At 38.1% G+C, this 26,513-nt stretch overlaps 1 pseudogene; it reads left to right on the forward strand.

Annotated features, from left to right (window-relative positions):
- The window catches only part of LOC107552732 (spermatogenesis-associated protein 20-like), a 78,483-nt pseudogene that overhangs the window by 1,525 nt on the left and 50,445 nt on the right, over window positions 1-26,513 (forward strand).

Genomic DNA, 26,513 nt, shown 5'->3' on the forward strand with positions numbered 1-26,513 from the left:
CTTGCCTACCTCCCTTTGACCCACGATACTTCCTACCCCTACCCGCAGGCCAGGAGTCGCGACACTAGCCTTCTGTGCTCGTCTCTGATCCTCAAATCGAGACGGGCCAGGACCCCTGGGCTGTTCGGGCTCAGACCTTCGTGGAATGAAGGTTTTGAAGGCCGCTGAGCGCGCCTTCGCCTCCCTGAACTTTTCGACGACCGTCTCAATGGATGTACCAAAAAGTTCAGAGGGCGAAACCGGGGTATCGAGAAGAAAACCCCTTTCTTTCTTCCCGATGTCTGCCAGGATTACCCACAGCTGCCTCTCCGTTACTACCATCGCCGCCATGGATCTGCCCATGGCAGAGACAGCCTGCTTAGTAGCACGGAGAGTAGCATTCTCCTCCGTGCCTCAGCAGCGGCGGGTCCTGAACCGCGGGAAGCAGATGGCTGTCCCTCTTTACTTGAAAAGAGAGATAAACGAGAACGGAGCTTTTTCATTGGAAAAAAATCGCAATGCACGCAGATTGCCCCCTCGAGGACATCGCGTGCATGCTCTTCGCCCAAACAAACAACACATAGATCGTGTGTGTCATCTGGTGTCAAATAGCGATGACAAGGATGCACACACCTTCTAAATGCTCTGCTAGTGCTCACCATAATAAATAGAGATAGCTCTTACTTTTTCCTTGGAAATGCATGCTTCAAACAGAGCAGTCAATGAAGACGAAGAAGAGAATGATGTGTATTTATACTATAGTCGCACCGGTAGTGACGTCATGGCTGTCGCCGGCCAACGAGTTGGTGTTTTTTCAATGTATGCTTCAGACACGGGTCACGACGAGGCGTTCCCCATAGCGACCCCAAGAGGACGCAGTTCAAAGTTCCCATGAAAGGGAACGTGTCGGATGCAATGGACGCATCCAAAGACTAGGGGCACTTTTATCCTTGTGAAGTTGAATAAAAAAAACTTGTTCAAAAGTCACGTAACACAGTCTCATAAGTTTAAATAATTTGTCTAGTTTTAAGGTCTGTAAGAGAACAAACTTAGATTACAAGAGAAATTGTTAATATTTTACATTTTTTCCAACCTGCAATGAACAAATGTAATTTCCACCACATCTCAATATACAGCTGTTATTTAAAAATAGATCAAACTTATGCCACTCAAGAATTGTCTAAGATCATTTTTGTAACTAGTTTTACAAGTTTTTCCACAATGTACAATAATTATACATTTGTCAATTAGATACATTAACTGCCCTAAGGACCAAATGCTGAACTGTACACCTGTCACACTATGAAATGTAATATTGGTTTGGGTAAGAGCTTATTAGAAAATAAATACCTTGAATTTTTATATTAAGTAGAGCATGATCTCATAAATTGTGGATACATTTTTAATGTGTGATGAGAACTTTTTAAATATTTCTTAAAAATGTGTGTGGTGATGGAAATGACAGGGTGTTGTGGAAATGACAATGAATTAACGTGAGAGCGCGCCTTCGCCTCCCTGAACTTTTCGACGACCGTCTCAATGGATGTACCAAAAAGTTCAGAGGGCGAAACCGGGGTATCGAGAAGAAAACCCCTTTCTTTCTTCCCGATGTCTGCCAGGATTACCCACAGCTGCCTCTCCGTTACTACCATCGCCGCCATGGATCTGCCCATGGCAGAGACAGCCTGCTTAGTAGCACGGAGAGTAGCATTCTCCTCCGTGCCTCAGCAGCGGCGGGTCCTGAACCGCGGGAAGCAGATGGCTGTCCCTCTTTACTTGAAAAGAGAGATAAACGAGAACGGAGCTTTTTCATTGGAAAAAAATCGCAATGCACGCAGATTGCCCCCTCGAGGACATCGCGTGCATGCTCTTCGCCCAAACAAACAACACATAGATCGTGTGTGTCATCTGGTGTCAAATAGCGATGACAAGGATGCACACACCTTCTAAATGCTCTGCTAGTGCTCACCATAATAAATAGAGATAGCTCTTACTTTTTCCTTGGAAATGCATGCTTCAAACAGAGCAGTCAATGAAGACGAAGAAGAGAATGATGTGTATTTATACTATAGTCGCACCGGTAGTGACGTCATGGCTGTCGCCGGCCAACGAGTTGGTGTTTTTTCAATGTATGCTTCAGACACGGGTCACGACGAGGCGTTCCCCATAGCGACCCCAAGAGGACGCAGTTCAAAGTTCCCATGAAAGGGAACGTGTCGGATGCAATGGACGCATCCAAAGACTAGGGGCACTTTTATCCTTGTGAAGTTGAATAAAAAAAACTTGTTCAAAAGTCACGTAACACAGTCTCATAAGTTTAAATAATTTGTCTAGTTTTAAGGTCTGTAAGAGAACAAACTTAGATTACAAGAGGAATTGTTAATATTTTACATTTTTTCCAACCTGCAATGAACAAATGTAATTTCCACCACATCTCAATATACAGCTGTTATTTAAAAATAGATCAAACTTATGCCACTCAAGAATTGTCTAAGATCATTTTTGTAACTAGTTTTACAAGTTTTTCCACAATGTACAATAATTATACATTTGTCAATTAGATACATTAACTGCCCTAAGGACCAAATGCTGAACTGTACACCTGTCACACTATGAAATGTAATATTGGTTTGGGTAAGAGCTTATTAGAAAATAAATACCTTGAATTTTTATATTAAGTAGAGCATGATCTCATAAATTGTGGATACATTTTTAATGTGTGATGAGAACTTTTTAAATATCTTAAATGAACACCCATCTTCTGTAAAGAGTAACTGTAAAGAACACCTGAAACTGTATCATTTAAACAGAGATGTGGAATGTGGAAAATTTAGTTTGCATGTGTGTGAGAGAGAGAGCGTTTGCTCGCGCGCACGCGTGCGTGTGTGGTGTGAGTCAAGGCCAAATCTAATTAAGTGTTTCACAGATTTCTTTCCAAACAGACACAATAATTTCCTTGTGACGTTTGGTCACTGGTACAGGCTCAGGGATAAGGCCTATGATATTCTTGGTTTGGTACCAGATTATGCTTTTACTACTCCTTTTTCTTTTTTCTTTTTTCCTCAGGTATCTCTCCCTGTCTCCTTTAAGTCTCTTTTCATATTTTATAGGGCCAGCTTTTATTTTGTCCCCATAGGCCTGTGACCTTTCTTTTGTTGTCTTAGGTGGCATCTTAAAAATAGATAAAAATGAAATCAATTAATATAAAAGTAATATAATTTAGAAATAAAAATAATATCATAATATAAATATAAAAAGTATTGTAATATATTATAATATAAAAAGTATTACATAAATCTACTCTTGCAATCCATATCAATTGTACTTTGTAACCATAAATGTCATTTCTACCACAGAGGGCAGTGTGGTGGAAATGACATTTCGGTAGTTTTTTGTGAAAAAATGGAAGATAGCTTCACTGATTAGCTTTGAATTAATACTTAGCATTTCATGTATGCAAAATACTCTTATTTAACTTAAAATGTTTAGCTTTTTAAAAACACCCTTGAATGTACAGCATGTTTGGAAATGACATAGAATAAATATATTAACTGATCAAGCAATATTTACCTTGATTTTTCTTCATTTGTTGTTGATGAAAATTTAAATTCCCTCCATTTCCAACATGTGCTCTGATGTCACTGAACATTTCCATAGAAACCACCTAAACAATCTTTCACACAAACTTTTTAAAGGGACATTACAGTGTTGTGGTGGAAATGACACTAATACTGTGCGACAGCTATATTTTGTATAAAAAGTAATATTGATAGTGGTCTCACATTAAATACTATTATGTATCTTAATTATTTTACTACTGCTTAATTCAGGTACATTAATAGTTACCAGATAAGTCATATTTTTAAACTGTATTTTCATTGTTGAAGTTTAAAAGTCTGGGTGTGCAACAAGGAGAAAACAGTGATTTTGATCTGTATTGATGGTAAATTTGTTGAAATTAATAAAATTATACATTTTTTTGTAATGTAAAATAAAACTATATGTTACATATACAAAATATTATATTATTGTATAATTACCAAAGAACATATAATGATTACATCACCTTCATAAATTGAATAAAAACAGAAAAAAGCACAAACACAATGACACACGTTCTTTATTCATCATTTTGTAGATGTAAAGTTAAAAAAAATCGTTGAATTTTATGGAAAAAAAATTCACTTAAACGCACCTGACATCGTTATTACGACTTGTCAACTCGTAAGTACGAACGTCCCAGGAGGACTTGAACGCAACTTTAGCTGGACAGCCACCTGAAAAGTTCCCTAAACCATTTTTTTTTTAGCATTTTCCGGCCTCTGTTTACTAAGGTTCCCTATGAGCAGTGGCACTCAGTTAAAGCATTTTCAATATCAATTTAATTCACCACAGATATGTCCTATGATTGTTTTAGGTCTTCTGGAGCGGTTTTCTTCAGCATGGCATCTGGGAGTGATGGACCGGACACATTAAAGACCCCAAAACACACCAATCGCCTGAGTAAAGAAAGTCTTCCTATCTATTACAACATGCACATAACCATGTGGACTGGTAAGGGGCTCTGAGATCTTTAGGCTTACTGTAAACACAAAGTCAATTTAGATTATACATTTTTGGAGAAACTGTCAACAATAAGCACCCCGTGAATGCTTTTTAAAACTTGCAATTCCTAATATAACTTTCCTGTATTTCCCCTGTATTAGTGTATTGTAACTTCCCTGTATTAGTGCATTTTCTCTTAAAAAAAACTAAACAATGCATGGAAATCTAATTTTAAATAATATAAATAGAATTACACTACATTTAATTACAAATAAATTATACTGTGATGTCTTGTCAAATATTTGTCATCACTTTCTCTCATACAAATGGTCAATATTTTATACTATATTTTGTGTTGACGTAAATGCAAACCAAGTTTTGATCATGTCTGATATATTTTACAAAGTATTTTTTTGAAAGTTTTGTTCTTTCCAGGTATCCTTGGGGACAAGAAGCCTTTGATTAAGCGAAGAGTGAAGACATGCCCATTTTTCTTTCAGGTAACTTGAAAGAATACATGTTGGATGCATGTTTTTTTAGTGTTGTTTAACGCACAAGCCTAAATATTACAGTCTTTACTGTTTATTATCGCTTACAGTGGGTTATTCCACCTGTCACTGGTGTCACGTGATGAAGAGGGAATCGTTTGAAGATGAGGAAATTGGAAAAATCCTCAGTGAGAACTTTGTCTTTATAAAGGTGGACAGAGAGGAGAGGCCTGATGTGGACAAAGTTTACATGACATTTTTGCAGGTTTGGACCAGTAGAATTCATGTGTTGTCAACGCCATAACTTACAAAGTGTAATGTATAATTAAAATAGGGTGATTGCTTTCTTCCCAGGCAACCAGCAGCGGTGGTGGCTGGCCAATGAGCGTGTGGCTCACACCAGATCTCAGGCCATTCATAGGTGGCACTTACTTCCCTCCCAGAGACAGTGGAAGAAGACCTGGACTGAAAACTGTATTATAGAACAAATAGGAGCCAAGATTTAAGTTTCTTATATTTGTTATTTTATATTATTATTTTTATTTATATAATATGTGTCTATTATATATTGATTATTTTGATGTCCTATGTGTTTATTTATTTTTTCCCCTACATCTCTGTATACTAAGCCCCCCCCCTAGTGAGCAGTGGCAATCAGTTAGTGCAGGGGTTTTCAAACTGAGGTCAGTTAGCCACAAGAGGGTGCTAACGTGTCTGTGGAAAAGTATAATAATACTACTACTAATAATAAATATAGCTGCAAGCAGCAATTACCGGGGTTCAAGCACTTTAAGGCCTTGAAGGTGGTATGCTTTTAGGGTCTAGGCCAACCTGGATGTATGGCTGACAGTAAAACACATCCAAAATGGAGAATAGGCTCACAGACACATACACACACAGAAATGAAATGGTTAAACTACTATATTAATACTTAATAAGCATACTTGCGTGCGCACACACACACACACACACACACACACACACACACACACACACAGACAGACACAGACATAAAATCACACAGATTTTGTTGCAGATATAGATATTTGACATAAATGATAGGTGACACAATACTTATTGCAAGTCATTTTCAGGTTTCACTGTAATCATAATCTGGCATAATTGTAAAAACTAATATGTCTGTATGAACATAATGGTTAACTATGACTAAATGTGATTTTAAATGTTATAATAGTGATTTTATACTGTCTAAGCATGAATTCATCAAACCTATGAATAGTACTGTTTAAGTGCATTTTAATGCCAATGTGTTTAATTCCATTAGTGGTCTTCCATTACCATCTAGTGGTTATAAATGCAATTCCTCATACAACACTGTGTTTAACCTTTATAACTATTATAATGTTATTTTTTGCACAATCTCTCTTCAATTTTGCATGCTTGTTTAAAAGGAAATTATGCATCATTTTACACAGTTTTGAGAGACACTGTGGGCTTTCTTTCAGGATTTTAGGCCTTTGGGTACACAATGTAAAGAACATATTAAAAAAATTACCGATTTATAGTTGTCCAAATGCAAATGTTCAAAGTTTGTTTTGATAATTATTGACCTAGAGAGTCAAGAGAATATTACTGCACTTATTTGATTGATTTTGAGTAAAAAACTGAGTAGTTCACAAAAGTAGGTTTTTAAAATAATCTCAAATATTTAATGAACAGTTTGATTGACAACATTGGTCCTAGAGGTAAAGTTCTTCAGAATGAGGAGATCTATCATATGATCTGAAGATCTAGTGTTCGTGTAAATATATGCACATTTTTTTTTAGCAATTTGAGGCCATTTACCATTGAAATCTTGTGTTTTTGAAGCCTTTTTAACTGTTATTGTGCCACCTATGGTCCGATCTCCACGAAATTTTGCATGCTTGTTAAGAGTCATCTGACACATGTTTTCACCGCGTTTCAAAATGTTTAGAGTTTTTGTTTAGGTTTTATAGGCTTTGAGGTATATTTGACCACGCCCCTTTTATAATGACCCCCTTATAGGTAACTGAAGGACAAAATTCATATTTTTTTTAATAATTATTGTTCTAGATAGTCCAGATAATATTACTGCAGTGGTTTGATCGAGATTGAGCGACAAACCTAGGACTAGTTTGCAAAAGTAGATTTTTAACATATTTAATGAAAGATTTGATTGACAGCATTAGTCCCAGAGGCAAAGTTGTTCAGAATGCGGAGATCTATCATATGATATGAAGATCTAGTGTTTGTGTGAATATATGAACATGTTATACAATTTGAGGTCATTTATTACAGAAATACTGTGTTTTTGAGACCGTTTTAACTGTTATAGCGCCACCTATGGTCCAATCTCTATGAAACGTTGCATGCTTGCTAAGTGTCTTCTGAGACACGTTATCACCAAGTTTCATAAAGTTTTGAGTTTTTGTTTAGGTTTTATAGGCTTAAAATTAAAGGTTTTATAGGCTTAAAATTACCCCATTATAGCTAACCAAAGGACAAAATTAAACATTTTTTTTGATAATTATTGATCTAGAGAGTCCAGAGAATATTACTGCAGTGGTTTGATCGAGATTGATCGAAAAACCTAAGACTAGTTTGCAAAAGTATGTTTTTTAAATAATCTTGAATATTTAATGACCAGTTTGATTGACAGCATTGGTCCTAGAGGCAAAGTTGTTCAAAATGAGGAGATCTATCATATGAAATGAAGATCTAGTGTTTTTGTGAATATATGTACATGTTCTATAATTTGAGGTAATTTTCTATACAAATATTGTATTTTTGAAGCCTTTTCAACTGTTATAGCGCTACCTACAATTCGATCTCCATGAAAGTTTGCATGCTTGTTAAGAGTCATCCGACACATGTTTTCACCAAGTTTCGTAAAGTTTGCAGTTTTCGTTTAGGTTTTATAGGTTTTGGGGTATGTTTGACAACAACCTTTTCTAAATGACCCCGTTAAAGTTAACCAAAGAACAAAATTCAACTTTTTTTTGATAATTATTGATCTAGAAAATCCAGAGAATATTACTGCAGTGGCTTGATCGAAATTGAGCGAAAAACCTAGCACTAGTTCGCAAAAAAGTAGGTTTTTAATATATTTTTTAATGTTTAATGAATGATTTGATTGACAGCAACGGTTCTTGAGGAAAAGTTTCTCATTATGAGGATTTCAATCAAATGATATGCATATTGTGTTGATGTGTGGAAAATCGTGCAATATACAATTGTTTATGCACTTGAAAAACGCAAGTTCCCCCCCCTGTGGCCAATTTCTTTCAAAATTCTTACAGACCTTTAGGGTCCTGAGTTGAACATGCCCACCGAGTTTTTTTTTCCCGATCGACCTCCGTTAACCCTGTCAAATAGGTGCTTAAATTTGTTTGGCCAATGGCGGCCATGTTTTTTGCGATACCCAAATGTCCTCATAGACCCTTATGGCACACTGAACAAAGACACTGCATACCAATTCTCAAGTCGATCGGACCAACGGTTGCGTAGTTATAGCTGTTTTTATGTTTCTTTCATCTTATAGCGCCACCAAGTGGCAGAGCTGCGCAATTTTTTTGATTTTACCAAAGATTGAGTTCCTACACATGTGTACCGAGTGTGGTGAAGATATCTCATTCCGTTCAAGAGTTATAGCCATTGTAGTCAAATTGGCCCCGTCTCTTTCGAACGTTTTGGAGCCCCTTTGCAACCGTGAGTTGAAAGTTCAAACTTTTTTAAAATAATTATTCATAAACACTGTCCATAGAGTATTTCTGCACTGGTTTGGTTCTGATTGGGCGAATAACCTTGGACTAGTTTGCAAAAGTAGCTTTTTTAAATAATCTTGAATATTTAATTAAGAGTTTTATTGACAACATTGGTCCAAGAGGCAAAGTTGTTCAGCATGCGAAGGTCTATCTTATGATTTCAAGATTTAGTGTATGTGTGAATATATGAACTTTTTGTGTACAATTTAATTCTGTTATAATTGAAATATTGTGTTTGTGGAGACTTTTTTTACTGTTATAGCGCCATCTATGGTCTGATATTCATGAAACTTGCTTGCTTGTTAAGAGTCATCGGACACATGTTTTCACTGAGTTTCGTAAAGTTTTGAGTTTTTGTTTAGGTTTTATTGGCATTTGGGTATATTTGGCCACGCCCCTTCTCTAAATGACACCGTTAAAAGTAAGCGAAGGACGAAATTCAATTTTTTTTTGATAATTATGGATCTAGAGAGTCCAGAGAATTGTGCTGCAGTGGTTTGATCAAGATTAAGCAAAAAACCTAGGACTAGTTCGCAAAGTTTTTAACGTAATTGAGAATATTTAATGAACATTTTTATTGATAGCAAGGGTTCTAGAGGAAAAGTTACTCGATATGAGAAGATCTATCAAATGATATGCATATTGTGTTGATGTGTGAAAAATCGCGCAATATACAATCTTTTACGCACTTGAAAAATGCAATTTCGCGCCCCAGTGGCCGAATTATTTCAAAATTCTTAGAGATCTTTAGGGCCATGTGTCGAACATGCCCACCGAGTTTCGTTCCGATTGACCTCCGTTAACCCTGTCAAATAGGTGCTTAAAAGAGTTTGGCCAATGGCGGCCATGTTTTTTCACGCGCAGATAGGGGAAGAGAGCCGGCGTGCTCGTGAAGCTCAGGAAACGCAGATTCAGAACGCCGTTGCCGAGCATCCATCTGGCGAATCTCCATTCTCTACCCAACAAAACGGACAAACTTCTTCTGCTCTCCCGGACAAATAAGGATTTTCACACTCTGCTGCTCTGTGTTTCACGGAAACCTGGCTGAATGACGCCATTCCGGACAGCGCGTTGAGTCTCCTGGGCTTTCAGCTGTTTAGAGCAGATCGCGACGCAGAATCAATGGGGAAAGCGCGCGGCAGCGGGACATGTTTTTACATCAACGAAAGGTGGTGTACAGATGTTACAGCGTTAAAGAAGATGTGTTGTTCTGATCTAGAAGCGCTTTTCATTAACTGTAAGCCGTTCTATTCGCCGCGGGAGTTTCACTCGTTCATTCTTGTGAGTATTTACATTCCTCCACAAGCACACGTGAGCTCAGCTTTACAGAAACTCGCTGATCTGATCACAGAGACAGAACAACAACACCCGGACTCTGTTTTAAACACATTCCTTGTATGTGCAAACATACTTGGCAATAAAGCTCTCTCTGATTCAGATTCAGATTCTGATATTCACTGTCCCGAGAATATTTCTGCATTGGTTTGGTTCCGATCGGGCAAAAAAACCTAGGACTAGTTCGCAAAAGTAGGTTTTGGACATACGTCAAATTTGTGGAAAAACGATACGTCCTAGACCAAAAAGCAGAGTGACCGTTTTTAATTTGCTTGACCGAAGGATTCCAAAAATTTTACATTTTTGAGTATATGACAAGCGGTTTAGGCGTTATTAGTACTTACGCGCTTTTGATCGCTGTAGCGCCCCCTATTGGCCGATTGGGGTGAGACTTTGATAGGTTCTCCCCAAATTGAGCTCTATCATTTGGCCAAGTTTCAAGTTTCTAGGCCTTACAGGTTAGTCTGCACGATCAGTTTTAGGGCAGAAGAATAATAATAATAAAAATAAAAATCCTAACAATTACAATAGGGTTTCAGCACTGCGTGCTTGAACCCCTAATAATAATAATAAGAAGAAGAAGAAGAAAAAGAAGAATGAAAAAATAAGTTAGCATTTAACAAATTGGACATTATAACAATTATTCTATTAACTGTCTAGTTTTGTGTATTTCTTTTAAGTTTATAAATCTAACAGTAGTCTTAAAGAGATCAAATGAATAAAGTAAACGTTTTTCAGATAATATTTAATATGTATTGTTTGAACAAGTATTGTTCAAAGTTTTTAAAAAGTAAAGTAATACTTAATTAAGTATTCAGCAAGGATGCATTGACTTGATCAAAAGTGACAGTAAAGACTTTTACATTGTTGCTGATAAATGCTGTTCTTTTGAACTTTTTATTCATCAAAGGATCCTGGAAAATAAATTTCATGAGCAAATCATCTTATTAGAATGATTTCTGAATGATCATGTGACACTAACTTAACTTAAATTTTAAAATATATTAAAACAGAATGTATAGTTATTGTACAAAGTTATTGTAAGTTGTAAGAAGGTTTAACAATATTTCTGCTTTTCCTGTTTTCCAATATTACCTAAATCCCTGTATACTATGCAAGGCGAACTACTTGCTACATCCTGCCTTACGAACAACTGGTGCAACCAAATAATGTATAGATTTAGTTACAAATTAGCTAGTAGTTACTAAGCCTCTAGTGTGGACTTAATGTTCTAATTTAAGTAAGAACATACGAATGGCTGGTGCAACCCTACCCTGTATACTAAGGCCCCCTAGTGAGCAATAATTGTTGAGCACAAGCATAACTTTCCTTCAAAAATCTTTGAATACTACTGTATGTATAATATTATTTCACAGTATAAATGGGTCTTTATACATTAAAATAAATAGCTTCCTTTATATTGACAATGGCATCCAAAGTTTGAAAACCATGTACTGTGGTGCTCTAATGTCTGAGTACCTTCATACTGTGTGTTTTAGTGGCAGAGCAACAGAGAAACCCTGGAGTCTAGTGGAGAGAGAGTACTGGAAGCCCTCAGGAAGGGGACAGAAATCTCTGCCAGCCCTGGAGAAACTCTTCCATCCGGCCCAGATGTTGCCAACAGATGTTACCAGCAGCTGGCTCGTTCATATGAGGAAGAATATGGAGGCTTTCGAGAGGCTCCCAAGTTCCCTTCACCAGGTAAACAAAACACTGGGATGAACTGAAAAGATTTATCACTAAAACTTGTACAGTATTTATAGTCTGTCAATCATTTGTTATTAGAACAGAGTCACAAAGAGAGTAAACACAATATCCTGTTGACCACCTGTCTTGTGAGTTAATTACCTGTCAAATATGCATCTGCATTAATAATGTAGAATGGACTTGTGTTTTTCTTTTCTCCAGTGAACCTGATGTTCCTGATGTCATTTTGGGCAATAAATCGTGCCAGCACTGAGGGAGCAGAAGCGCTGCAAATGGCCCTTCACACTCTCCGAATGATGGCACTGGGGGGCATTCATGACCATGTGGCACAGGTGACATGCAAAAACTGTGTATTCAGAACCTGTGTCGAATATATCAGTTCTTTCCTTTTAATTACATAACCAAACAGAATAATTTTCTTTCTTTCAGGGCTTTCACAGATACTCCACAGACTACTCCTGGCATGTTCCTCACTTTGAAAAGATGTTATATAACCAAGGCCAGCTTGCTGTGGCCTATATCACTGCTTACCAGGTGGGAATATGTATGTGGGGATGTATGTATGTTTAATATGTTTAATAAGATATATTTTCTGTGCTTCTTATCTCTCTTGATAAATGCTTATGTCCAGAAAGTAATAATGAAACACTGTTCTGTATTTCTGGACTTTGTAGACAGAATAAGGACTTTATTGTTGTTATATGTTGCTTATTCTGTGGTTATCTATAAAAAGCTAAAGTTAAAGAAATAGTTTACCCAAAAAAAGAAAATTTCCTCACCCTCGGGCATCCAAGATGTTGATGAGTTTGTTTCTTTATCAAAAAATATAGCAAATATAGCAAGAAATGAGCACTGATCAAGTCCACAACAGTTCTAGACAAATATGTGGATGGATTTTGATGTGAGAGGACAACAGTGGATTAACTTTTTTGTACTTGTGGATAATTGTGATGAGGTGTTTGAACTCTCATTTATACGGCACCCATTCACTGCAGAGGATCCATTGGTGAGTTAGCTAGTGAGCTAATGTGATTTTTTTTTTCTCCAAATCTGTTCTAATAAAGAAACAAACTCATCTTCGTCTTGGATGGCCTGAGAGTAAATTTTCAGCATGTTTTCAGTTTTGTGTGAACTGTTCTTTTAAGATGATTTTAAGATTTGTATAACAATCAACTAAAATGTTCTAGTTATATATATGGCATTGGCTTGACTGGGTGTGGTGTTATTATGGCTGTTGATCGCTGCAGGTGTCTGGGGAACGCCTATTTGCAGATGTGCCTCGTGACGTGTTGCTTTACGTCTCCAGAGACCTAAGTGACAAGGTGAGTCTTCTTCTCCCTCATTAGATCCCATATTTGGCATCAGTCATGCTGAATCAGCACCAACCCACAAAAGCACTGAAAATTCGCTCAGGTCAGAGCCCTTTTTGAGGTCAACCCTCCTCCACTATCCAGCTCAGGGTGCCAGCCATCTTGTGATGATGAATAGTTTGATGACACACAATTAAAACCCCCTCAAATTTATGGAGTATTTAGGTTCCAACAATGCTTCCCTTGAACCTTATTTATCTATCATATTTTGGTTGTTCCCCACAAAAAGCATACAAAATATAGCTGAAAACTTCACATTCTCACTGTACTATAAATCATCCCCTTCTTATTATTCTGTAAATAACAACCAGAGGTTCACTGTGTGCTGAAGATACGTAAAGTAACATGGTTTAACAAGATAACTTGTGGCCAAGAAGTAATGATCCCCTCAAGAAACCGCAATGTACCTTCGAAAGCAGCCTACAAGTGGCAAAAAATAAATACACCACATTTGATTATGAGCATTGTGCTGCCCTCTGCAGTCTGGCGGCTTCTATAACGCTGAGGATGCAGATTCCTTTCCTACAGTGGAATCCACTGAGAAGAGAGAGGGAGTGTTTTGTGTGTGGACAGCAGGAGAGATCAGAGCGCTGCTTCCTGACATCGTGGAAGGCGCCGCAGGAGGCACAACATAGGCGGATATCTTCATGCATCATTATGGTGTGAAAGAGCAAGGCAATGTGGACCCCGCTCAGGTTTGGGAATTTGAGGTTTTATGAAAGCAATAGTAAGATTCTTGGCTACAACAAATAATTTTTTTTTATTTATCAAATAATTCATTTGGATTCATTTTCTAATCATGCATATAAAATTATCGTTATGTGTAGCTACCTGTTTATTCTATTCCCTTACAAAATGTTTTGTTTTTCCCTTGCTGTAATTTAAAAATATATATACAAAAATAAATTAATGTGTCAAATAGTTATAATTTTTTTTGTGCAAATTTAGAGTTCAGCTCCTAAAATAATTATTGTAATTATACTATTACAAAAGAAAAGTTTTGCAAATATCTTTAATTGTCAAATGAACAACAGGTCAATAATAATAATAATAATGTTTCACAAATCATAACACAAATTCCGTTTAATTTCCAATTCGCAGTTTTGTCTAGTAGGTTGGTACTTCACTGATACTTACTTCACTAATATAAAAAAGTACGTTCTAGTAGAATGAATGGAATTCAGTTAAAACCAATAGCATGTTTTGTTTGACATATTTTGTCCTATTTCTCAAAAACAAGTTAGCATTTAAAGGTGCAATAGCAGAAAATTCTTTTGTTATGCTGGTTGTAAGTCTCTGCACATCCCGATAGCAATCATTATGTTAAAGGTGACATATCATGAAAATCTGACTTTTCCAGGTTTTAAGTGCTATAATCAGGTCCCCGGTGCAAAAAGATTAACCCAGTAACTTTGTTTTGGTAAGCCTTTTTCTGCAAGCGTCTGAGAAAACGAGCGCGTTTGATTTCGCTCCCTTGGTGATGTTGCAAAAGGATCTCATTATAATCTTACCGCCCCTTAATCTGTAAGTCTCCACCCACAGCGCCGTCATTTGATTTCGCAAGCGACAACGGTGTACCAGTTCTAATGCCATGGCAAAAGTTTGAGCAAAACATACTAACTGTTCTGTCTTTGTCTGCACAGACGAGCACATAACACTATTTAGATCTAAAATAAACATTATTTTATGATTTATTTCCCAGCTGTTTACCTTCACAGACATAACCGACTGTTTTTGTAACTCGTGTGTTTTTAACATAAACGTGTGTGTGAATGAGAACTTAGTTTAGTACTCACATGCTGTGTGGTGGCCGCTTTCTGTCCATGTGATTCGGATGTGTGAGTGGATATCGTCCTCTTTTGGAAGACCAAACAAAGTTGTTTCGCTTTCACAATGAAGCACACAGCATCTTCAGGACATGGCTGCCGCGTCAACAATACTACGGCGAGAATAAAAGTTACGCCTTCTTTCTTTGCGTGAACATTTGGGCGGCGTTATGCAAACCTTCCCAGATCGTGACGTAGGTATGTTGGGGCGTGTTAGAACGAGCCGTTTTAGGTAGGCGTGGTTAACTCTTAACTTTTATAAAGAATATCTCTTTGGTTTTGAGACTTTAGTCTTTGCAACTTTTCAGATCTTCTTTATGCACCAAGAGCTTGTAACACTCCAAAGAGAAAGGAAAAATTGAAATCGCATCATATGACCCCTTTAAGTGGTCTAAATGATTTTATATGTATTTATATATTCTGTGGAAGGCGTAGGACCAAGAAATGTTCGTCCAATCAAAACGCTCATTCCGAGCATTTTTTATTAGCTTTCCTACTTGCCTGTCAAGATATGTATTTGCATACCTCTGCGCACCCGGTTCGCGCAGACAGGATATATCATCAGCGCATTCACGTACATTGTGCAGACAGAGTGAAAATGGCAGGCAAACATCAACAACCTGATCTTCCTTCCTGTTATTGTAGTACTGTTACTAACTGTACTATAAAGTTTTCTCACATGAATGACACATGATGTATTGTAGTAATGTTGTCACTGGTCCTCTGATCTGTTTGCGTTCATGCACTCAGAGAGCATGGCTTTGGACGGCGATTTGCAGGGAGGGTGGGATGTTCGCTTTCAGTGCTATCAGGCTAAAGTTAGCATTTTCCAAGATCTCCTACTGCACCTTTAATGTATACAGCAAAGCTGATTATATAATGCAATTTTTTTTTAAACATTTTTTAAAGATTTTTCTTTATTATGTGCATTTACTGATTTGTTACTTGGTGTTTTTGTAGGACCCCCATGGAGACTCAGTGGAGCTCACCACTGCTCACTTTGGTATAAGTGTGGACAGACTGTCCGAGCTGCTGTCCGATGCCAGGGCCAAGCTGGCCGAGGTGCGAAAAGCACGCCCACCTCCTCACCTGGACACCAAAATGCTAGCTTCCTGGAATGGTAAGTTTCCCGCATCCTGATTGGAGACAAAGTAAATGTGTCAACCAGTAATATACTACTGGAAATCCCAGAGCACTGAACCAGGAAAAGACTCTAATTAGAGTTAATTGCATTTCATAGGGTGTTTTGAAATGGAAACAGCCATCAATTAATCAATGAGAGACTGAGGCATGAAGAAAATTTGCAATACTTGCATCCCCTGAAGCTATATGTACCCCCTTCCTATCCTTATGATTTTATTGATTTCGTTTTGCGAACAAGGTCCAGTGTTCGACAAGCTCCGTAAATGTTTTGTTTTCTTTCTGACTGGGTTTGCTTTAATAGCAGCACTAAAATGTTAGAGTTCTTTCATGGGGTACTTAGATGTGGTGCCAAGCCTTTAAAAGCCCACAGAGGGGACCTTTGGGTTGTGGTCTTTGCTCTCATTGTCTTTAATGAAAGGATATCAAAACCTTTGCAGGGTGCCAAGGCCCTTTCGGAGCTCTGGCTGACAAAATCGCTCGAAGAATAGTGACTAATGAGCTGATATCTTAATTAAAGAAAGCCCGAGACATTGTTTAATGAAACTGTTCCTTCCAGAGCTACGCTCCATTACATTCTTAATTCATACTGACTGGATATTGCTACCTGCAGAGTAACCCTTCGCATTAATCAAACCTGATAGGCCCACTCTCATAGCCGTGAGACATGTCAGGGCTACAGGCACATGGAGCTCTGACAGGACTATTGTTAGTGATCCCCAGCCCTCCGAACACATTCTACTTTAGATCTTAGTCTTAATGTCTCCTTTCAAAGCTCCTCTGTCTTGGTTGGCACCTATTGCACCTTTACCAAAATGTTTTTAGCTCTTGTTGGGGGGGTCATTATCTGAGAGGCAGAACTCTTCCTGAAAGTTTTACATAAGCAGGTTGTTTGCCCAAGTACTTTTGCTGGAGAAACCACAGACAGAAAATGGCTTCAGCATTCCAAGAAACTTGTTTTCTAAATTGAACACGGTCAGGTTTTCCAAAGCTTGTAATCTGTGTCCACTCCCATTTCTTTGGTTGGTCAAGGCTGATGTTGTCCGGGTTTGCACGTATCGGAGCCGTGCTGGGCGACAAGGCTCTGCTGGAAAGAGCTGAGCAGGCAGCTTGTTTTCTTCGAGAACACCTGAGGGATGAAGAGGGCCAGAGGATTCTCCATTCCTGTTATCGTGGAAATAATATGGAGGTGGAGCAAGTGTAAGGAACATTTTCTGCTTTTCCAAAATATGTATTTAGCCTGCAAAAGCAGAGAGGCTGATATAAGAACAGTTACAGATTATAAACAGCTAGTTTGTTAGCTTCAGTCTAATTTCCCATCATTATGAAGGGAAAAGCCTATTTAAAATGGCAATTTTAATTGTGATGTTAATTTTGCAAATTTGCCATTGGAGAATATAGAATGGGTGATTCGGGATGTTTTTACATATTCATTGATGTTAATTAAACCTAAAACCATTCAAATCTTAAATTTCAATGAAAATTAGAAATGCTGTTTTGGCTAAACTAAATTAGGTTTAAGTTGAAGTACTAAAATTTGTAAAACTAAAACTGAAATAAAAATAAATTACACTTAAATAGAAATATAAAAATAATAATACAAATTACAAGCCCATAAAAAAATAGCTGAAACTTATATTCAATATGAAAACTGAAAAACTAATTGACATCTTAATACATTTTATAGTAGTATATAAATGCTACTAAAATAACACTGATTATGATGAGGGTGTATTTGCCTTTACAGTAGGCCAAGAAAACTAGCACACATTCTGTCTTGCATCCAGATCTTAATTGCCTTGGCACATATCCTGCCAATGTAGAAATGACCCAGAATCAGCACAATACAAAGCTTTTCACGTATGAAATCACCCACAGACACACACAATTTCACTGGCCTCATTCTTGGGGTAACCTCTTATTTGTACCTCTCATTAACACACTGTGTCAGCACATCGGTCATCCCACAACGCTGAGTGTGCTTCTCAGGTCACGCTGATCATTTTAATGAGTTAACCCACACACCATTTATAACTGATTTCAACTGGCTGTTTTCAGATATTTTTCACTGAGTGTTCCGCAATGGGATAATGAAGAAATAGCTTTGTCATGTTGTCACATCACATAATGTTTAATCAGGAGCACTCCCTCTTTAATCATCTGATTGGCCTTGACACTTTGAATTTAGTGTAGGATGAGATGTTTCTTCTCTTGTAGTTCTGCTCTGGTCTGTTTGCATAAGGAAGCTGTAAAAATCTGCATCAGTTTGTTTTTCATTTCCTGGGAGGATTTCCCTCACGGAATAATTTACCAAGCAAGAAGATGAATTACTAGGGAGTTAGTTGTGTTTCTGGCCACCTGATTTCATCCATTTAAGAGGAACTACTATCTTGCTTTGTTCCTCATTTTTAATGTTCCACATCCATCCACAGGGATAGTTCTAAGAAAATGAACATTTCATTATTTACTCACCCTCAAGCCGTTTACGATTTTGTCAGAAATTCTAAAAAAAACTGTACTTCCGTGCAGTTAAAGTGAATTGGGGTTGAAGCATTCAAGCTTCAATAAAGCACGCAAAAGCACCTGTATAATGCAACTGTATAATAGATAGAAATAGTCTTAAATTTACAGTATTCACAGACAATGTTCCCTTCCAGTGAATCGTCTGTTTATGTCAACCAAATGAATTGATTCAATACAAAAGAAGGTTTCATTCACAAATCAGACATCAGCTGCTTCTATCATTCAATTCAATTCAAGTTTATTTGTACAGCGCTTTTCACGATACAAATCATTGCAAAGCAACTTTATAGCAAATCAAGTTTCTACAATATTTAGTGGTAGCTTATCATTGGTGACTGTCAGTCCATGTACATATGGCAGAAATGTACGGAAAAATCAATTAAAGACGTAATCAATCAGCTGATGAACACTATTAACATCAATTATTATATGATGCAATCAAACTTATAGCAAAATGTGGTAGTTCTATATGTTGTTTCAGGGTTGGCATCATCTGAGGTCCTATGAGGGGTTGGCATCATCTCTTCTCAGGTGTTCTGGATCCTACGGAAGCGGCCTTAATGTTTAAAAATCGTTTTTGTTCATTTATTTTACATTTTTCTTGTTTAATTATGATCAGATTTTTTCTAGATTCTGCATTAAATTTATATTTTGACCTCACAATTCGGGGAACAGACACAGTCTTTATAGATTTGACTTACTAGTCATATGGTGCGTAGCATCCTGGAGATGTTGTCCGAAAGGAGTTCCACTCCGACTCTGCTGGGGTGCAGGCCATCAGCGCGAAAAAGCCTAGGATGCTCCCAGAAAAGATTCCAATTATTAACAAAGAGCAGTTTCTGTTCTTTACACCATGACAATAACCATTCATTTAAAGCAAAAAGTCTACTGAACCTTTTGTGTCCTCGTCGATACGTTGGAAGCGGTCCTGACACGATGATCGTCGTCGCGGTCGATGTGCGGTGCACCCTCTCGATCAGGCTCCTGAAGTCCCTCTTCAGTGTCTCCGTCAGCCGCAGCTTGGTGTCGTTGACCCCCGCGTGAAGCACAACCGCTCTGGTGCTCTCGTCGCCCTTCAGGATCGCGGGGTATCTGCGCAGAAACATCGAGAACACGAGTACCAGGGAAACAGTAAGTGTGCACTTTACCTTCAGCTAATGTAACACGGACGTGCCGGACGATGGAGCGGTTCCGGGTGGCGATCTCAAAGACCGGAGGCGGCGAAGGTGGAGAGGTCGTCGCCCGGGGCCTGGCTCGCGTCTTCTGTGGCGGGTGCACCCAGGGTCCGTGGTGTCCCGGCGCCGGAGTGAAGGACATCTTGGAAGATCGCGTCCGGGGTGCACCGGGCCTGTGCAGAGAAACACACGGAGTAGAGGTGGTGGGAGAGTTAGCAGCGGGCTGTATATCATGACAGCAATCCTTGGTGAGTTCAAGATTTTCAATGAATAATGGCTTAATATTACCTTTTTTATCACTCAAAGCTATTGTATGACTTGGAATATAGTGTGTGAGTCATATGGACCACTTTTATTATACTTTTATGGTGCTTTTTAGAGCTTGAAAGCTTTAGACCCTGTTCATTGTAATTGCTTGGAAAAGAGCATGGAAAACAGCCTTTGCTTTTGTCTTCTGCGGAAGAAAAAAAGTCATGTGGGTTTGGAACGACATGAAGGTGAGTAAATGATGACAAAATGTTCATTTTGGGGTGAACTAATCCTTTAAAGAGCCCTGCGCCATGCAGTGAAAACATTTTGAGAGAAATCTGGCATGAATGTTTGATAAGAATGAGACAGGTTACCTGACTGTTACCTGAGCGTCTCGACCAATCTGACACACTAATTTTAATTTGATTTAACAAATCAATTATTCATTAGGTTAACAAATCGTCACAGTCCCCTCACTGCTCTCAAATGGAATTAAGGGCCTTTTATTGTAATAGAAGAAATATGCTATAGTATCTGGGCCAGGTAAAAATGCAGTGCCAGGTGAATTATTCATGAACCATCCAGTGGCTGTGCTGTTATTCCAAGGAATGTGGCAAATGTTCCAAATCTTGTTCAGCTGTATAAAAATCATACTACATTGTGAGTAGATCTATCCGTTTGGAACAAGAAGCCTTCTGACTCCTGAGATAGATAGAGGATAGGCTCTTTTTTATAGCTTCGGTCTCCTGACAGGTTTGTGTGGAAGTTAGGATGTGGCTTTGCTGCACTTTGAAGAGACTGTATCACCTGGTGAGAATACAGAGAACCAACAAGGAGGGAATGGAAAAATCCAGGGAGAGCTGTTCATTAAAAATTGACTGGCAGGCTGATTTGTTTTGTTGTCTTACTGAGAAGAAACTGAAACAGGAGTCATATTTTTCTCTGAACCCATAAACCGAGCTGTGGGTCGAGAATACCTGAGAAGAAACTTACCTCATGGTCCAATAAAGGTCTAGTTAGCATGGACCGTTCAGCTCCTGCTGCTAGATGCCATAACCATCTAGACCCAGACTTATTTATATTATAATAGATATTTGACTATTTTGTGCTTACACTAGCATCTGAGATACTGTCACTGACACAACAGACTTCTCCAACTATTATAGACCTCCTTAGGTTCAACCTTTGAAGCACAAATCTTTAGTACCTAGTCACCAGGTTTGCATCCACATTCGCCTGGCACTTATTTTACATGACATTTGAATAGTGCATTAGATCTGACAGCTTGAGGCAATGACATGGTAGGGGTCAGATGTTGAGGGCAATCTTCTCACAGGCACCTCATGACATTTTTTTATCTCTTGGAATGTCAGTTGTTTGAACTAAGAACTATAGAGGTTAAGTTCCCAGCGTTAGACCCTGCTCGTCCGTCTTGCTCCCGACACTGTACTATCTTCAGACCTGTCACTATCTGTTTCCTCACACTCAGCTGGCTACCTCTGTTCAAGGGTCTGAGGACAAGGGTTGAAGTGTCTTGATGCAATTTGAATCAAATTTATTTGAAACTTCAAAGACTTTTGCAAACTTATATGGTGACATCACCTCAAAAGGAATTTCAAATGGCGTTTATAACACAAAGGTCCTGCTAAATGTCTTTGTATGCATTTCAATCAATGCACAGAGCTTAGCTTTTGCATCTTAAGGTGGCGTCCCACTAACCAACTCATAACCACTTGATTTTGGTAGAGCATTTCATACTTACTGACTGTTTAATCTTCTGAAACTCTGCCTTTTGTCACACTCACTGATTAAAGAGACAGATCGCCAATAAATAAAAAAATGGCATATTTTTTTCTTCAATTATGTAATTCCAAACTCCCCTTTTTCCATACAATATAAGTGGAACTTTCACTTTCATTGTAAGGAAATGTTTTTCTTTTCTTTCCTTTTAATAATAGAAGTGGTGCGACAGACAAAACCACTGCGTCTGACATTTCCCACCGATTTCATTTCATGGATTGCAACAGCCAATTCTGGCAGTAAATCAACATAAAGCTCTCTGAACTAAGAAAAAAGTACCATGTGGACATGAGCAATTGTGATAGACTGAAACAGCATGTAATTCATGCTGTAACTTTACCCTGTGTGTGATGTTTTTTTTCCCCATTGGGCTGTTTTGTGTTCACACGGTGCTTCGATAAGGAAGAAGATTTACGTTCAGTAAACAGAGACTGCTCTGCCCCCACTTTCTTATTTTATTAGACAAGTAAATTTAGGAGAACTTCAGGGGGAAAAAAAACTACTTCCTTTGGTTTTCAAAGGACTTAAAGCTTAGATCCAACCATAGAATGTCATGATTGAAATATCACTGAAGCTCATTGAGATTAATATTTTTACCTTTTAATTTCAATGTACATCCTGAGTCTGTGTTGGGGCAATATAGTATTTCAGGTCAAAGGTATCTCTCTATAGATTGCCGTCAATAATCCCTACTTGTTCTGCAATTGATTAACTTGGTATGAAATGGAAATTCACCCTATATGCATTTTATTGATCTTATTCATCCATATGTAATTTTTTATAAAGTCACAATTCGGAAACATGACCATAACATTTAAAGTCAAGTCAAGTCAAGTCACCTTTATTTATATAGCGCTTTTAACAATACAGATCGTGTCAAAGCAACTGAACAGCATTAATTAGGAAAATAGTGTGTCAATAATGCAAAATGACAATAGTAAACACTAATTTTTCAGTTAAAGACAGCTCACCATTGAATTCAGTGATGTCATCATCCAGCTCAGTTCAGTTTAAATAGTATCTTTGCAATCATTTGCAATCAAGTCAACGATATCGCTGGAAATGAAGTGTCCCCAACTAAGCAAGCCAGAGGCGACAGCGGCAAGGAACCAAAACTCCATCGGTGACAGAATGGAGAAAAAACCTTGGGAGAAACCAGGCTCAGTCAGGGGGCCAGTTCTCCTCTGACCAGACGAAACCAGCAGTTCAATTCCAGGCTGCAGCAATGTCACATTGTGCAGAGGACTCATCTGGTTCCTGTGGTCTTGTCCCGGTGGTCGTCTGAGACAAGGTCTTTACAGGGGATCTGTATCTGGGGCTTATCTAGTTGTCCTGGTCTCTGCTGTCTTTCAGGGCTGTGGAGGTCCTTTCTAGGTGCTGATCCACCATCTGGTCTGAATACGTACTAGATCCGGGTGATTGCAGTGACCATGTGATCTGGATACAGACTGGATCTGGTGGCTACGATGACCTCGGAATAAGAGAGAAACAGACTAATATTAGCGTAGATGCCATTCTTCTAACAATGTAGCAAGTACATCGGGTGTTATGAGAAGTGTTCCCGGTTCCGGTTGACCTAATTAATGCAGCCTAAAAATCCTTTAACGGATTTGAATATTAGAAGTGTATTAGTGTGTTATGTGTATGCCAGGTTAAAGAGATGGGTCTTTAATCTAGTTTTAAACTGCAAGAGTGTGTCTGCCTCCCGAACAATGTTAGGTAGGTTATTCCAGAGTTTGGGCGCTAAATGGTCAAGTCAAGTTTATTTGTACAGCTCTTTTCACCATACAAATCATTGCAAAGCAACTTTACATCTTCAAAGCATCTTCAATAAAGTATTACTGTGTTGTAAGCAATTCACATGGTATGATAGAATTGCTTGTATAATACATGTTTAAAAAAAGTAAAAGCAATTACTTTCATCTAGTGTACAGCCATAGATGTTAGGGTAGGGTTATTATAAATAACTAAAACCTTAAATTGTTACTTAAAATAAAATGATCATTACTGAAAAAACTGAAATAAAAATAAAATATATAAGACGTAAACTTTTTTTCTTATTTCAGCTAATTGCCAAGGCAAAATTTCTCTTTTTAATTGATTTTAACATGATTATAAAACTATAATAGCTTCAAAATTTATCTAATTAACTGCTTTCTGCACTGGTTAAAATTTCTGCACGTTATTCTTGTAGTTGTTTACCTACACTGGCTAATGAATCGGAAGTCTCTCGCATTCACAGAAAGTAGCTTTCAGTAAATACAAGTTATCCATAGAGATTATGAGTTTCGATGTCCTGCTGTGAACCCTCTTCATCTCTTGTTTACAAGGCTTTCATTGATACTTGTATCACTGTAAATGCCTTTTCTGTTCTTTTGGAGTTAAATTATTCTGTGGTAAATTGGCAGCAAGTCATAGTTGCTGTCAATAGAGTTACGTCGATCAACCCAGCGTAGGTTAACCTGACATTATTATTACGCAGGTCAACCCAGCAATAACAAGAAATTGAGTTTGTATTTGTGTAAGAACAGAAGATCTTGACCTTCGCTACTAATGTTCTCTATATTGTTCTCTCCAGTGCATCTCACATCGCAGGCTTCCTGGATGACTACGCCTTTGTGGTGTGTGGGCTGCTGGACCTGTTGGCCATGCAAAGGGTCTTCTGGCTGCAGTGGGCCGAAGGACTCTTCTGGGATTCCCAGGGCAGCGGCTACTTCTGCAGCGATCCCTCAGATCCGACGCTGCTGTTAGCTCTCAAACAGGGTGAGGAGCAGAAATGTGACATCACGTGTAACAGTACCCTGTATTCAGGGTGTGGAAAGCCTATGGATGTAGGCTTTTTGCTTTGGGAATGTGTGGGTGGCTATGAGCCATGGAAAGGATGATGAAGATCTGTAGCTGTCAGTCTACATTCTGCATCACTCCACTGCTGATAGCACCACCACACTGCGCTCTTATGGACCCTCGCCTGGGTAACTGTTTCAGCCAGGCATACTCTGCTGAAACCGCTCCATTCTTTCCTTACGTAACCTCATCACTGTCTTTTAATATGCTGTAATGTCTTTCTCTCTTTTCTATCTCACCCAAACACACTGCCTTTTTCTCGCCATTTCTTTTCCAGTCCGTCTTCTGATGAATTCCGATATCTTTGTGTTTCTGGGTAGAACTTGACCAATATAGAAGACTGATTCAGGACATCAAAGCCTGCTTTGTTAAAGCAATTGATATTTTCTTGAAGTAACACCACATCCCTTTTATTTCACGCTGTGCACCATTCATCACCTTCCGCGTGACATTGCTATGGAAGTGGTATGAGAGAGTGATTTTTCATTCTTTTTTTGTCTCCCACGACAATACAAAAAAGAACAAGATCCACACATACTTTCGAAGTGTATAAGTGCCGGGGCTTAATGTCCCGAATGGCTTGGCTCCTTATTTTCTCAGCAGGAATTGGAAGTACGAGCTGATGTGAGCGAATAGTTGCACCAGCGTGCCTGGGCCGTGACTGATGGCACTGTGAAAATGGCACTGACACCAATGAGATATGGATGAGGGCCGAGAAAGCTAACTGTTATGTTTTTGTTGTTGCTTCTGATAAATTCAAATAGACATAAGTCAGATTTTTCATCTTTTCTGAGTGACTGGGCTATTATATAGTGAGCCAAGCGTGCAGAGTTGGCTCCATTAGGAGCCATGCGGTGCCGTCACGTGTCAGAACCGAGTCCCCTCACCTCTCTCTGTCAGTGAAAGACGGATTGCCTCCCAAAGCATCTGCCACTCTACATTTTACGCCTTGGCCAAACTAGACAAAACCAAAACAAGACAGCTTTGCAGTTTCGTAAAAACGCAGGCAGTTTTATTGAAAATAAAGCTATTGGGTTTCTTTTTTTGGGGCTTGAGTCCTTCAAAGATTTTCGTTTTGTATTTTCTATTTCATAGAAAGCCTGTTTTCCATATTGACCTCATATGTAAAGCTGTGTTCAATGAGTTTAGTCATAATTTATTTAGCTTTTTTTTATTTCCACACAAAGACAGGAGACATTTTAAGGAGCTGCATTTCCGTTCAAAAGTTTGGTTTCTGTAAGATATTTTATGTTTTGAATGAAGTCCAAAAGACTGCTCATCAAGGCTGCATTTATTTGATCAAAACACAGTAAAAACAATAATATTATGACATTTTATTACAGTAAATACTTTGTATTTTAATATATAAAGCTGATTTATTAGCAGCCATTACCCCAATCTGGATTACGTAATAAGATTCCAGAAATCAAGTACTCATAATTAGAATATATTACATTTTATAATGCTCATAATCAGATTACAGTTACTTTTTATGGATTACATGATTACATTTCATTCACACAATGGCAGTATATCAGTGATAATTTACAGATTCTCTTCTCCCTAATTCTTCTTTTAAATGGATTCCCAAACCACTTTGACATGAAATATTTTCTTGAAATATCTTTGCGGAAGTTACAATTTCAATAATTTAACAACACATTTGCATATGTACACTTTGATGTTGTTTAATGGTCACATGTGCATGCAGGTAAACAAATTAAATATTTCTGTTTTTAGTGTTTAATTAATAATTAGCTTTTTATCAACTCACAAACCCACTGCA

The sequence above is a fragment of the Sinocyclocheilus grahami genome, unplaced genomic scaffold (genome assembly GCF_001515645.1).
Source record: "Sinocyclocheilus grahami isolate Dianchi unplaced genomic scaffold, SAMN03320097.WGS_v1.1 scaffold457.1, whole genome shotgun sequence".
Classification (NCBI taxonomy): Eukaryota; Metazoa; Chordata; class Actinopteri; order Cypriniformes; family Cyprinidae; genus Sinocyclocheilus; species Sinocyclocheilus grahami.